The sequence below is a fragment of the Heterodontus francisci genome, chromosome 36, assembly GCF_036365525.1.
Source record: "Heterodontus francisci isolate sHetFra1 chromosome 36, sHetFra1.hap1, whole genome shotgun sequence".
NCBI lineage: Eukaryota > Metazoa > Chordata > Chondrichthyes > Heterodontiformes > Heterodontidae > Heterodontus > Heterodontus francisci.
This window is the reverse complement of record NC_090406.1, coordinates 26,114,240-26,128,489: the sequence shown is the minus strand read 5'-3', so window position 1 is coordinate 26,128,489 and position 14,250 is coordinate 26,114,240.

Below are 14,250 nucleotides of genomic sequence, written 5' to 3'. Positions count from 1 at the left end.
TGGAAAGGGTACTTCATTCATTTCTTTCCAATCTAATGGACTCTCTAGTGTTCAACTAGTCCCCAGGAGAATAAAAATCCCTGAAGATGTATTAGTTTAATCCTTTTTAACTTGTTTTTACATCTTATTTATGTTGAAGCTTATAATCAATATTCACATCTCATTGATTATGAAGGGCTTGTTACTTGGTCCTTCCATAGGAAAACTTAAAACAGATTATCATTTGGTATATCAACTATATTATGCTCAACCGCAGTTTTGCATCATTTATGTTCTCAGAACTTTTTACTGTACAGGCTATACTTCAAAGTAATTCATTAGATAGGAAATGCTTCAAAATTTCTCTGGATAGACTGTTGTAGAGAAACAAGTTTTCTTAAAATTCTGTAGCCTGTGGTCTCTCACATCAAGTCCTAAGCACCCTTTTACCTTTCCAACCACCCCATCCTTGCCAACCTCCATTTGGCTCCCTGTGCCCCAACCAATCAATTTCAAGATCCATGTCCTTGCCTTTAAATAGTCTGATGGCCCCGATGAATTATATTTCAGCAATCCTCTCCAATTGCAGCTGTCAATCTTGATTAGTGTTTGTTCCATGAGAAGCAAATGAATTGGGCATTATTTCCCTGCTGTGTCTCTTTACCTCTCTCCCCTTTCAAAAATGGCCAGGGCCAGTGCTTCGCAACACTCTGAGATGTGTAAGTGGTCAGTGTCAGTGTTTAATTTACTCTGAGATGTGTGAGTGGTCAGTGTCAGTGTTTAATTTACTCTGAGGTGTGTGAGTGGTCAGTGTCAGTGTTTAATTTACTCTGAGGTGTGTGAGTGGTCAGTGTTTACCTTTCTCTGAGATGTGTGAGTGGTCAGTGTCAGTGTTTAACTGTGTCAATGGGGTGTGAATGTGGTCTGTGCCTGCCCTCTCATTCCCCTTTCCTCCAGTGAAGAAGCAATTGGCCTCCACTGAGTGATTCTGTGAAACAGTACAAGATCAACAACTCACAATCTGGGGATCAGGCACCAACCCAAATCTGACATCTACATATTCCTTTCCTCTCCTCTCACACAAACCACTTATTCTCATTTTTCTTGTGCGTGTTATTTTCTCGAGCAATGTTTGACTGTAATGTGCCGCCACCTTGTGTCACTATGCACCGCTGCAATGTGCATATATTGAGGTATGGTGTCTTGCAGCTCTGCAGTCATACTAATTATATAAATGGATGGTTCCCCGAGCAGACCGTCAAAGTCATTTGGCGGAATGCCTCATCACCAGAACTTTCAAACAAGCGCCAAGACGTAGCTTGGCTGGTGGTGAGAAGAGCTCTCCCCGTCAGATCCTTCATGCACACCCGAAGTCTCGCCCCCTCCGCACAGTGCCCCCGCGTTGGCTGTGGTGGGGAAGAGACGGTCGCCCACCTCCTCCTGGAATGTGTCTTTGCAAAGCAGGTGTGGAAAGAGATGCAGTGGTTTTTGTCGAGGTTCATCCCAAGCAGCTCTGTAACACAGGAGTCTGTGCTCTACGGGCTGTTCCCAGGGATGCACACAGAGACAAACATCAACTGCTGCTGGAGGACTATCAATTCGGTGAAAGACGCCCTTTGGTCTGCCCGAAACTTGCTGGTCTTCCAGCGCAAAGAGTTGTCCACCACCGAATGTTGCAGACTGGCACATTCCAAGGTCCAGGACTACGTGCTGAGGGACGCACTAAAGCTTGGGGCAGCCGCAGCAAAGGCTCAATGGGGAAAGACCACAGTGTAAGGACCCCCACCAAGCTGAACTGAGGGGTTGGATCCATGGGAAACCCCTCGAACTGTATCGTTGATATTTTCATTTGCTGTAAATGTGAAACTGTAATTGGCATGACAATAGTGAAATGGAAGGGTTGTGAAGAAACTCATGATAGTATAGAAGGAAACTGATCTCCCTTGCAATGTTTGTATTTTCTGGTGCTGTTTGAAACTGTTTGGCAATGTAATTTTTGCAGATTTCTATGAATAAAGTACACGTTGTGTGCAAAGAATTGTTCTGAGAACAAGATCGTGAACCTTACTCATGGAAAATAGAGACACAAAGATAGTGGCTTTAAGGCCTCTCGTTAATGGAATCCTTCAATATGAATTAATTTGGAACATAATTTATATTGTTGTATCTAGATATGCACTGATACTGTATTTTTGTTTTATTAGAGCTAAATTTGGGTATGGGTCAGACCCCCTTTTTACACCCTCTGCTAAGTTTTCTACTGTTAACATCGGTGGGAAGGAAAATCATGTGGAAAGTATCATGGGCAGCCAATCTGCTAACAACTGTTTTACAACCGCTTGGCATTGAATGTTCTGCCTAACATCTCAGAACGCTTGTGCGTAAACTTGATTATCTCATGTTAGTCTGACCTCAATTAGGCAAAGTACTTGTGTGTTGAATGTACTTTTAACAGGCTCCAAATTCTTGTATCCCAAATTAATGCTTCCCCTCTGTTGAAGCGCTAACATATGCCAGCACACTGGCAAAATATCATCTACCATATGTGCCTACATTGTACATGAACACTGTGACATGTATTTTGATACCTGTGGTTAGCAAGTTTAATAAGCCTTCATATGTATCTGGGTGTAGGAGCCTGTGTCAGTACAGCAATTTTGAGTCATCAATAGTCCCTGCTCTGATAAATTGTAGCAAGATCCTGATGATGAACTACAAGAAGGATTTAATTAACAAAAACACTATCACCTTCTGATTGTTTTCTACTAATCAAGTGGATCCCGGACTTTCTGATAATCCAAGGGTAAAATTCGTTATTGCCCTATCAGACAGGAGTACTGTAATTGGTGGGGTTCACACATAACTTGATTAGAATGGGCTTATTTTTCTGGTCACATACAGTGACTTAGAGTTAGATTATATAAGCATTAATTGTATTGCTGGTTTGGCTAAATTTAATGGGAAAAAAAGATATAGAGCCCCAATATCCATTCCTCTCACCTGTGCAGGCTCCAAGAGCCCAAATTTAATGCAGCAACTCATTAGCATGGCCCAGTCACACCCGCAGCACTGGACCGCCCCTTGTAGGGCTTTGTACCAGGAAATGGGCAGAAACAAGTCACAACAACAAGCCTGAGAGGCCTGCGGTTGTAGGACTGGTCTCCGGTCTTGATAGATCACGTCATTATTTTTAATAACAGCAGCCAGAAGGCCTCCAGAGATGCAGAGGGATCTGGGTGTCCTAGTGCATGAATCACAAAAGGTTAGTATGCAGGTACAGCAATTAATTAGGAAAGCTAATAGAATGTTATTGTTTATTGCACAGGGAATTGAATACAAAAGTAGGGAGATTATGCTTCAATATACAGGGCATTGTTGAGACCACATCTGGAATACTGTGTACATTATTGGTCTCCTTATTTAAGGAAGGATGTAAATGCATTGGAGGCAGTTCAGAGGAGGTTTATTAGACTAACACCTGGAATGGGCGGCTTGTCTTACGAGGAAAGTTTGGACAGGCTAGGCTTGTATCTGCTAGAGATTAGAAGAATAAGAGGTGACTTGATTGAAACATATAAGATTCTGAAGGGTCTTGACAGGGTGGATAAGAAAAGGATGTTTCCTCTTGTGGGAGAATCTAGAACTAGGGGTCGCTGTTTAAAAATAAGCGGTCGCTCATTTAAGACAGAGATGAGAATTTCTTTTCTCTCAGAGGGTCATGAGTCTTTGGAGCTCTCTTCCTCAAAAAGCAGTGGAAGAAGAGTCATTGAATATTTTTAAGGCAGAGGTAGATAAGCAAGGGGGTGAAAGTTTATTGGGGGTCGGCAGGAATGTGGAGTTGAGGTTACAATCAGATCAGCCATGATCTTGTTGAATGGCGGAGCAGGCTCGAGAGGCCGAGTGGCCTACTCCAACTCCTAATTTGTATGTTCCTTTGTAGATCTATCAGAAACCTGAAAAAGTAAGATGCTATTTCCTTTTGCAGCCTCCCTTCCCTTACTGCCTGGTCCCTCAGATCTTCTGATCTGAGGGGTCCCAGGAACAAGGCCCACTGCCGGTGTCTTGGGATCTAACTGCCCTTCTGTTTCATTACCATGACTGCTTTGGCCCTGCATCTGTTCCAGGCACAGGCCCAGGAGCACCTGTGTAGACAAGCCGAGGAAATTCCACTACAGCATAAAGGTGGCCAAAATTCAACACCTTTTTCTTTCCATAGCCCCTAGGAAATAAGTGTGCTGCAGGTGCCAGGGTGTGCAAAATCATGGTCATAAAGTTCATTAGGTCCCACCTGGACCTCAGGTAAATTTCCAGACAATCTGCCTCAAATGGAATGGAAATGAGCTAATCAAAACAAAAGATTGTTTAAAAGAAAAGTATCTTTACATTGATAAGATGGTACAGTGAAACCTGTAGATGATTTTCAAAATAGTCATTGTATGTAAAGCATTGTAAAAAATGTCCCAACAATCTTGAAGAACGATTTGAGATTATGATCTAACCAGTTGCAACGATACTAGGCATTGAAGTTTGGAAGCAGATATAACAACAAATATAACCACATGTAGCACCAGGACAAAGGAACCTGTTCCAGATGATACACTCAGACCCACATGGGATTGGGTGTGAATGCATCTTCTCAGTCTGCCTGGGGTCATGGTATGTGTGCATCTTCTGGCACACATTGTCAACAACGGTGCTTTTGGAAGTAGGGACAGTGGCTGCAGGGGTGATTCAAACTCCAGTAATGGCTTGAAAAAAAAGGAATCCAGTAACAATCCCTCAGTCATCACAATCTTCAGACTCAGAAACATTTGGCACTTTGAACATTTTAAAGGGTGACATCAGGCTTTGTCCCGTGTTTTAAGTTAGAAAAGGGTTCGGTGCATTGAAGGCTGTCTGCGGTTCATAATTTGCAAATGTCCATAGATTTAGAGCGCTGCTCGTATATTTTCCCAAGTACATTATTTGGGACTGTCAATAAGTGTTTTTTGCAGGTGCCTGTGTTTTTGTAGTGTTTGTTTAGACAGGTTTCACTGTGCTCACTTATACTATAATTGAGCGGGTAGAGTCTGCAATGCTTTAATGGTATGAGCTCAAAAGATATTAAACAGGATGCATATTTATTATACATATGCCAAACACCAGCTGTACCATCTGATAATGATGAAGTTTTGAGGTCGATTTATTATGTGTTTATATGGCAGTAGTAATAGAGTATATGGACGGAGTTTTATCTATCAAGGGGGGATGGGCTCAGGTGCATGCAGAGGAGTTAAAGCCCTGAAGAATGATGGCGTGTGGGGGTTGGGTCAGATATTTAAATATGTTAAATAGCAATTATTGGCAATTTCACCTTCTATTCTGGCTGTAACAGCCAGTGCATGGGTTTCACGAGCTGTGTGGATATTGTCAGGGTGTACAAGCTAAGAGAGCAACGTGAAGTCATTGATCAACGTGACTGACAATGAAATGCTAGAAACCTTTTAAATAGAGAAACCGAAGAGCTGCAGCCATGCCTATGGGAAAGGCTTGTACTCTCAGCACATGTCTTGAGAGCACGATTTCCCAGATTTACAGGACAGGAGCAACTTTTTAGAACTGTTTTGACTTAATTTGTACCTTACTTACCTTACTGTAAATTAATCTGTTGTCAGTCTTCGCTGCAGAATAGGGCGGCACAGTGGCGCAGTGGTTAGCACCGCAGCCTCACAGCTCCAGGGACCCGGGTTCGATTCCGGGTACTGCCTGTGTGGAGTTTGCAAGTTCTCCCTGTGTCTGCGTGGGTTTTCTCCAGGTGCTCCGGTTTCCTCCCACAAGCCAAAAGACTTGCAGGTTGATAGGTAAATTGGCCATTATAAATTGTCACTAGTATAGGTAGGTGGTAGGGAAATATAGGGACAGGTGGGGATGTTTGGTAGGAATATGGGATTAGTGTAGGATTAGTATAAACGGGTGGTTGATGTTCGGCACAGACTCGGTGGGCCGAAGGGCCTGTTTCAGTGCTGTATCTCTAATCTAATAGGAGCAGCTTTAGCAGCCATTATAACGACCTCTGAAGAGGAACGGGAGGACCAACATGAGCAGCAACAAGAACTGCCTTCTCCACAGCCACACTGCTCCACCTGCACCTGCACAGTGGCAGACACAGTCATCAGGGCAGGAGGCAGTATTTGGGCATCGGTCTGAGGGGGGGGTGGAGAGGAGTGCAAGGGATGAGAAGTGGGAGCACCTTGAGAAGAGTCCCCACTTCCATGTGCCCTTTCTCCATCTTCCCTCTTGTGGCCCACCTGCATTCCCCTGCTAGCAGAGAGCTGGAGAGCTGTATGTTAGTGTGGTGTTCAGCTACCAAGACAATGCTTTGTTCGATCCTCTGTAAACTGGGAACCAGAGTGTCCAGGCCATCATGCACTCAGTGGCCTGCCACGTCAGACTCTCCATGAGGTTGGCCACTCTTTCAATGGAGGTGGTCATCAGCACAAATGCCTTAGACATCATGGCACTGATGCTAAAGAGAGACTCTTCTGTTTTCTGTGCAAGGGTGCGCACTGCCTCTGGACAGAAGCACAAACATTTCTCATTGCTGCTCCACAATTTCCTTTTCATGGATGACCTCAGAGGCTCAGCATCTGTGTCCGGCAGAATAGAGCTTGGAGTGTCCTGCTCCCTCCAACAGGGACTCTTCATTGCTGTCCCTGTATCTAGCACCTGCTCCTGCTCACATTTGATATGCTCTTCACCATGTGTCACCCTGTCTATCTGTGATGCTGGACCCACTGAGGTGAGTATATCTGCACTGGTGGATGGTGTGCAGGAGTCATGTGACAGTGCGTCCTCAGATTGTTGGTCCTCCTCTGAGGACTCCTCAGGCTCCAACTTCATCTTCTCCGTCAACACCATTAATGCACCTGTGGGAGATGAAAGACATGAGTTAGTGCTGAATGTAGGTGAAATTGGGTTCCAAGTTAGTATTGTGCAGATGCTATGTTGTTGGCATCAATTCAACATGATTGACAGCTAAGTGCCAAGTGGCAGTGCTTCATCTAATGCTGTCACCAGGTCTCTGGACCATCCCATCCCTCCAGCGCCAATGGCCAGTAGTAGTGCCACCCTGCTGATCTCCAGTGTGTCCTCCTCCATTGCGGTCAGGGTGGCCATTGTCTGAAGGTCCACGAGCAGTCGTCTACCTCTCCCTATAGTTATGGGCTCTCTTCTCCTCCAGTGAGCAAAAGCAGAGAGTTATGATTGTGAGAAGTGAATAGATTGCTGAGGATGGAGCATAAATATTCGAGGAGGGTAACTGTGAGGAGTGGGTGCGAGTGTTGTCTATTGAGAATGACATTTGAGGAGGCGGCTGGAGAGAAAGTAATGTGTGTCACTCAAAGGAGTGCAGTACAAGAGAATGCTAGTGAGGTGAGAGAGGGATGGCTGCCAGCTGAGAGTTGTAGGACCCTCATCTTGCTGAACCTCATGAGGTCAGTAAACCTTTATCAGCACTAGATAGAGGTCCTGGACACCACACTCCTGCTGCTCCTCCACTACTTGCAGCCATGCCTGCTTGATGAGACTGGCTCCTCCTCCCGTTCTGAAGAAGTGGACTTCTCTTCTTGCCCTCACAGCATTCAACGTGACCTCCAGAGACATCTCTGAGAACTGAGGGGAGCCCTCCCACTTCTTGCCTCCATTCTGCACCAGTTTCCTGCTTCCCACTTGATTCTTGAATGCTTCACTCATTGCTGCCATTGTGAGCCCTGCCAGGGTCCCTTAAAATAGAGTCCCTTCATTACTTGCCCACCCTCCCTGATTGGTCGGGGAAACCAGAGGGGGAATGAAAGAGCATCAGCAAAGCCCGCCAATCAATCAAACAGGTTCTCAACCTGAAAAGGGTCCTGCCATCAAGGACTAAGTAGCTAAAATTCTGCCCTATATGTCAAGCTTGACCCATTCAAATGAGATCAATTCAGAAAAATGCTTTGAAGACAATAGGCACTGAAACATTCAGAATTAGCAGATTCGGCCAGTTGTCTTTGTCCTCTCTATTTCTTTCTCTCTCTCTCTCAACAATCAGTGAGAATTAACTGCGAGCTCATTTCAGACCCTCAGACTCCACAAGCCTAAATCACCCAGGGTAAGAGAAAAGCATTTTTAGATGCAGAGGGAAAGCTGCTGTTTGGCAAGTTATAGCATTAGATTTCTACTGGGTAAAGTTAGGAGTTGGCTCCAGCCAAGCAGACCAGAGGAGTAGTCATATTCATGACCACAAAGTGGCAAGTTGTGGCTTTCCTAAATATGTCAGTGTTCTTGGCATTGTCAGTGACAGAAACAGTAGCAAAGAATGATGGAAAATTCGAGCATTGAGGCCGACTGACACTTACCACCCAACCTGCGTGTGCCTCCTCCTTGCCCTCTTGGGACAGTAACTGCCTGCTCCTTCCCTGCCCCTGAAATGCACGCACATGGTGACAGTATGGAGTAGGTTTTGGCTCCCCAGCCCACTTGCCTGCTTTGTTCCTTCTGCTTCTTACTGCCCATCCCATAGACCACCTTTTAGAATATGGCACTAAATCCAGGTGGCACTAGGTCTCCCAAGGCTTTGTAGCAGCATCCTCTCCCTTTATTTTGCTCCCAACACTGAAAAGGCCCCAGGCTCGGCCAAAGCATTCCACTATCGTTCTTCCAATACTGAATGTTATACTACCCCGTTAACGCTACTCCCATCCCATGTGCTGCAGCAGTGGTCCGACTGTAGCACTGCTAGCCACTGGCAGGGCTCCCCCTCAGCAGAGGGAATCACGCCCAAAGATGACCCTCCCCAACTGAGGAAAAGGAGCTAGGGTCAGGGCGGAACCGGGCACATTGTGAATGAAAGTCCCAATCTGCTGCAACTCCACCTAATCCAGCCTATAATGGTTGTGCTGTCATCAGAACCCAATCTACATATTTAAAAAGGAATCCGCCAGCTTTGGGATTGTGTCCTCGTCACCTGCAATCTGAAATTGCTGTCAGACAGAATTGGACGGCAGTTAATTCTCACTGATTGTTGAGAGAGAGAGAGAAAGAAATAGAGAGGACAAAGACAACTGGCCGTTTCCATTTTAATTATTGCCCGACAGCCCCCCAAACCCCTCCCACTAGGTTTCTGCCAGGCAATGGGTGTTCAAATCCCCCCTCCGCCTCCTTGGACCCAGATGCTATCCGTATTCTTAACAGCAAAATTACAGTGTGTTTTCAAGCCATGACACCTCTGTTTGAGGTGCTGAAGTTGAGTGTTCCTGAGCTTATCAGTGTCTCACTTGACCTAATCTAGAAAGTTTGAAATAATGCAGATGAATTTGAATTGCCCTTTTCATATATGGAAGTTACCACACAGCAACCAAAGATCTTCCTTGCATTTAGTGATTAATATTGACCAAACAGCATAGAATGAGGGAAGATTAAGTACCGAATCAATATTCAAATTATAATCGCTCCCTATTAACAGAGCTGCTCGGACTTTCCTGCATTGTCCTGTTTGGAGCAGTAAGACTGACAGTATAGAGGAAGTTGTCCCAGATAATTTCAGTTGACAATATATCAGTTGACCATTTGTTGCGTGCTCCCATGATCCAAAATAAAAAGGGGGCAGAACTTTGTCCATTCCACCTTCCCCAGCCCTGTGTAAGTCAGGAGGAACACTACTGTACCGCTCTGACTGGAGTGCAGAAGGGTTCAGAGCCTTTGCATAGACTGTCATTCACCTGGGTGTCAAACAACAATGAGTTGGTCTCCAGCCCCTCTGCTGTTCCTTGCTAGCCCATAACCATTTCCAACTTGCTTTTCTGGAGATGCTAGGAGATTGCTAGCAGCCCTTACCAACTCTTCTGATCTAAAGGGACTGGCCACATTCTCTGACCACAACAGCTCACATCACCAATCTCGGTATGCATTAGGCTGTAACCCAGTAAAATGGCATGGGTCACTCCTGTGTCATATTCATACAAGTTTAATGCTCCTGCCTCAGGATATGCATATCAACAGGAATAGGCCATTCAGCCCCTCAAGCCATCCTGCTCATAGCTACTATTTACTCGACTCTATTTGTCCACCTTTGCCTCATATCTCTTGATACCCTTACCAAACAAAAATCTCAGACTCGAAAATTTAAATTTCAAATAACCCAGCATCCACAGTCTTTTTGGGGAGAGAGTTTGCCATTTCCACTACCCTTTGTGTGAAAAAGTGCTTCCTGATTTCATTCCTGTGTGTCCTGGTTCTAATATTAACATTGTCCCCCATCAGGGGACATAAAAACAGAAAATGTTGGCAATATTCAGCGTATCAGGCTGCATCTGTGGAGCCAGAAACAAAGTTAGCACTTAAAGTTGATGGCCTTTCATCAGCACTGGAAAAGTTAGAAATAGAACAGGTTTTAATCGAGTGCAGAGGCAGGGGAGGGGGGAAAAGACCAAAAGGGAAGGTTATGATAGGGTGGAAGTATGGGGAGATTAACAAATGCAATGCAATGGGACAATGCAAAAGAGGTCATAATTTCTATATCTACCTTATCAAATCTTTTTGCCATTTTAAACACCACTATTAGATCACCCCTCAGGCATGTTAAACTCAAGGGAATACAAGTCAAATTTATGCAACCTGTCTTCATAATTTAATGCTATAAGCTCTGGTATCATTGTGGTGAATCTGGGCTGGGCCTTCTCCAAGTCCAGTATATTCTTCTTGGGGTGCAGTGCCCAAACAGAATGCAATATTCCACATTGCGACCAAGACTCTGAACACTGAAGCATAACTTCTTCTCTTTTGATAAAGACCAACATTCCATTAATCTTTTTGATTACTTTTTACATCTGACCACTAGCTTTTAGTGATTGTGTAGATGGACACCAAAATTCCTTTGCTCCTTGTCTTTCTTGGATTGCAAGACATTGGCCACATTAGCCTCCACAGTTTTTCCCACAGACTTTCCTTTGTCACTTCCCTCTCACTACTCCCTACATCAATAACTTGGATGAAAGAATATATGATAAAAGGCAAAAGCCCCAATACTGGTCCATGGCAAAGACCACTTTTCACATCCCGCCGATCAGATTATGCTTCCTTTATCTCTGCTCTCTGTCTTCTACTTCCAACCAATTTTCAACCGATGCTCAAGGGTTATCTCCAATTCTGTACATTTTTCTTTCTCACTTGTTGCCATATCCTGAGTGTTAATATGCTTTGCAAACTTTCCCAGAAAAAAAAGTTGCATTTATTGAACACCTTTCATGACCTTAGGATGTCCCAAAAGTGCTTCACAGCCAATGAAATGTAACATTTTGTCGATTAACAACTTTTCAAAGAAAAGAATCTGAATGGATATCTGGTAAGGAACAAGAGTGAGGATAAGACAGATACTCGCAGTTCGAGATTATTAAGTTCTGTTTGGAATATGAAGGTTCTCAAGTCGCTCAACCTGTGGAAATGTTGATGTAGAAATTATACTCTTGGTTAAATGGGTTTTCTGGAGTTTTTCTCCATTTACCTTTTTGGAGACAGTGAGAAACTTTGCAGGACCTTTGTGAGATTAAGCATGTAGAGTCTATAATAGAACTGATCGTCCATAGGCGGTAGATAGACCCTCTTGATGGGTCAAATGATCTTTGATCATTCCCTGCTTTCTGATAATTTTATTCAGTCTACAAGAGGGACATTTATTGGTGCAATATCATTTTTCCACCACCAGATGGTAATGTTGCACTCTGAGTAGCAATCTGTGAAGTTTTACACAATACAACTGCGCCATCTGCTGTGGGTCCACTTGTTAAAAACAGTGACATCCTCTCAGCATGTATCTACACTGTAGCTAAATGTAAAGCACCTTTACATTTCCCGGCAAGAAGTGTAACAGTCTTGGATCTTGGTATAGGATGATACTTTCTGCCAACACCTGAAAATTAAGCAGGATAGAGAAGAATTAGCACATTTAAATTGAAATTTTGTAGGTTTATAAAGTGGCCAAGAGTGCCCAAAGTCAAAATGATCCAAGCACCCCCTACCCACTCCACACCCCCACCCCCCACCCCCATACAACCGGAGTTTCCACTGCAATTTGATGAAGCTTTCCTTTTACGTGATGGGCTGTTTGTTCCTTCTGCTTCATAAACAGCATCCGTGAAATATACCAATCTATCAAGGATACTGGGCAGGAGCCCTGCACTGCTTCAGCTTCTGTGCATATAGTGGATCTCCCTGGAAAGATAGTATGTTCTGGAAGTTGTTTTCCCAAAGTGTGATTTGGATGGGTTGACACAGACTTTGTAATTGAAAGGGCACATCAATGTGTAACAGTCTATTATTGTGTCATGAATTAAGTCGGGTATGTAAGGCATTGCGGGACGTGTCTTGGAATCACAGGCCAGAATTGCAATAGGATTAAAGAGATCACAGAATCACAGAATCCTTACAGTGCAAAAGAGGACATTCGGCCCATCGTGTCTGCACTGGCTCTCCAAAAGAGCAATTCCCTCAGTTCCATTCCCCTGCCTTCTCCCCATAACCCTGCACATTCTTCCTTTTCACATAATGCAGCTGTAACTGTGCAGGATACCACAAAGTGAAGTTTGAACAGTTTAGGACAGTAATCTGAACCCTACAGAATCCAGCTGATTTGCTGCTACTTGCCATTTTCAATAGTATATGTTTTGTATTTTAATGGTATGTGTGAAGGGGAACAGGGTTATTCCATTTTTGGTAAAACTCCATTTTCTCCCCAAACCATCACATTTGTTTACACAGAGAGTTATTGTGATCTGGAATGCAGTGCCTGAAAAGGTGGTGGAAACAGATTGAACAGTAACTTTCAAAAAGGAATTGGATATATAGTTGAAGAGGAAAAAATTCAGGGTTATAGGGAAAGAGCAGGACAGTAGGATTAGTTGGACAGCTCTACCAAAAAGCCTGTATAGGCATGATGGGCCACATGGCCTCCTTCTGTGATATTTAATTCTATGATTCTATAATTCTATGATCACAAAGCCCACTTTCGTTCACCTCCATGTCCCGTGCATCACATCTAACTCTCCGTTAAAATCTTAACCTGCTATTTTACATAATGATGGACTTCTCCAATCCTTTCTTTGCCTGCCTCCTTGCTTCCATCAGCTATAAGCAGCAACTCTTTTACATTGACGTAGCCATGTACTCGCTCTATCCCCATCCCCCCTGTCCTCACCCACACTAACACCTCGATCTCCATGCCCCCGATCATCATCAAGCTCCAAAGACAACCTATGTATCCGAAGCGGACTTGATTTTTGTTTTCTCCTTCATACCCGTCCACAGTCGCACTCATCCCTCCAGCCCATCTGCCATGATTTCCTCGAGCCCTATGTCAATGTGTGCCAAAACTGGTCCTCCAACACCAGCCTATCTCTCAATATCTGCTTTGATCACCTCACTTTCGGCCACTTTGCCCCCACTTTCTGGAATTCCCTCCCTCAGCATCTCTGCAGGAAGAGTGCAAAGGAGTGTGCATTCAGGGTGGTGGCCTGTAGTTTCTCTTCAGGCCTGACAGCATCTTCTGTTTTATTTCCAACCTCCTGCATCTCCAAGTTACTTTTTTCCACTTTTCCCTGTGTGGCCTTTCTTGCATTTTTGCAACACTTTAGCTGTTTACATGTTCTATTCTTTAACTCTCTTTCATTGCATTGCAGTGATGATCTTTTATTTAATCTAGCATTCCTTGCATTTGATTAAGCAGCTTTCAGATCATAAAACCCATTTACTTCCTCTTAAAGGCCAGCTCTGGTCTGCAAATGAAATCTGACCCTAACCCGACAGAAGCACATCCAACCCGAGCCCGAGTCCTTTCATTTTTTCCCGCGCCCGACCCGACCACCAGAATGTTCAGTTAACCTAGCTTCCGTTTTTCAATTTTTAAGCTTGTGCAGATAAGCAAGGAAAACTGTAACTGGACTTGAAAGGTTGTTTAAAAAGTACATTAAGACTGGAGCCACGTACCGGAGGTGGTGATAGAGTGCGTCCGACCCGACCCGAACCCAAATGCCGGACCCGGAAGAGCAACCGGACCTGAACCCGACACATGTCGTCTGGTCCTGTCGGGTTCAGGTCAGGTAGCCATACTCTACTTCCTCTCTCTGATTGGAGTATCTGTTTTTTCTTACCTTCTTTTATGACCAATCAGTTGGCAGAGGGAGGAAGGTATTAAACTCTATTTACAGCATATATGCTTAGTGCATAGAAAATTGCGGAAAATACTAGTTTGGTTGGTTATCTTCG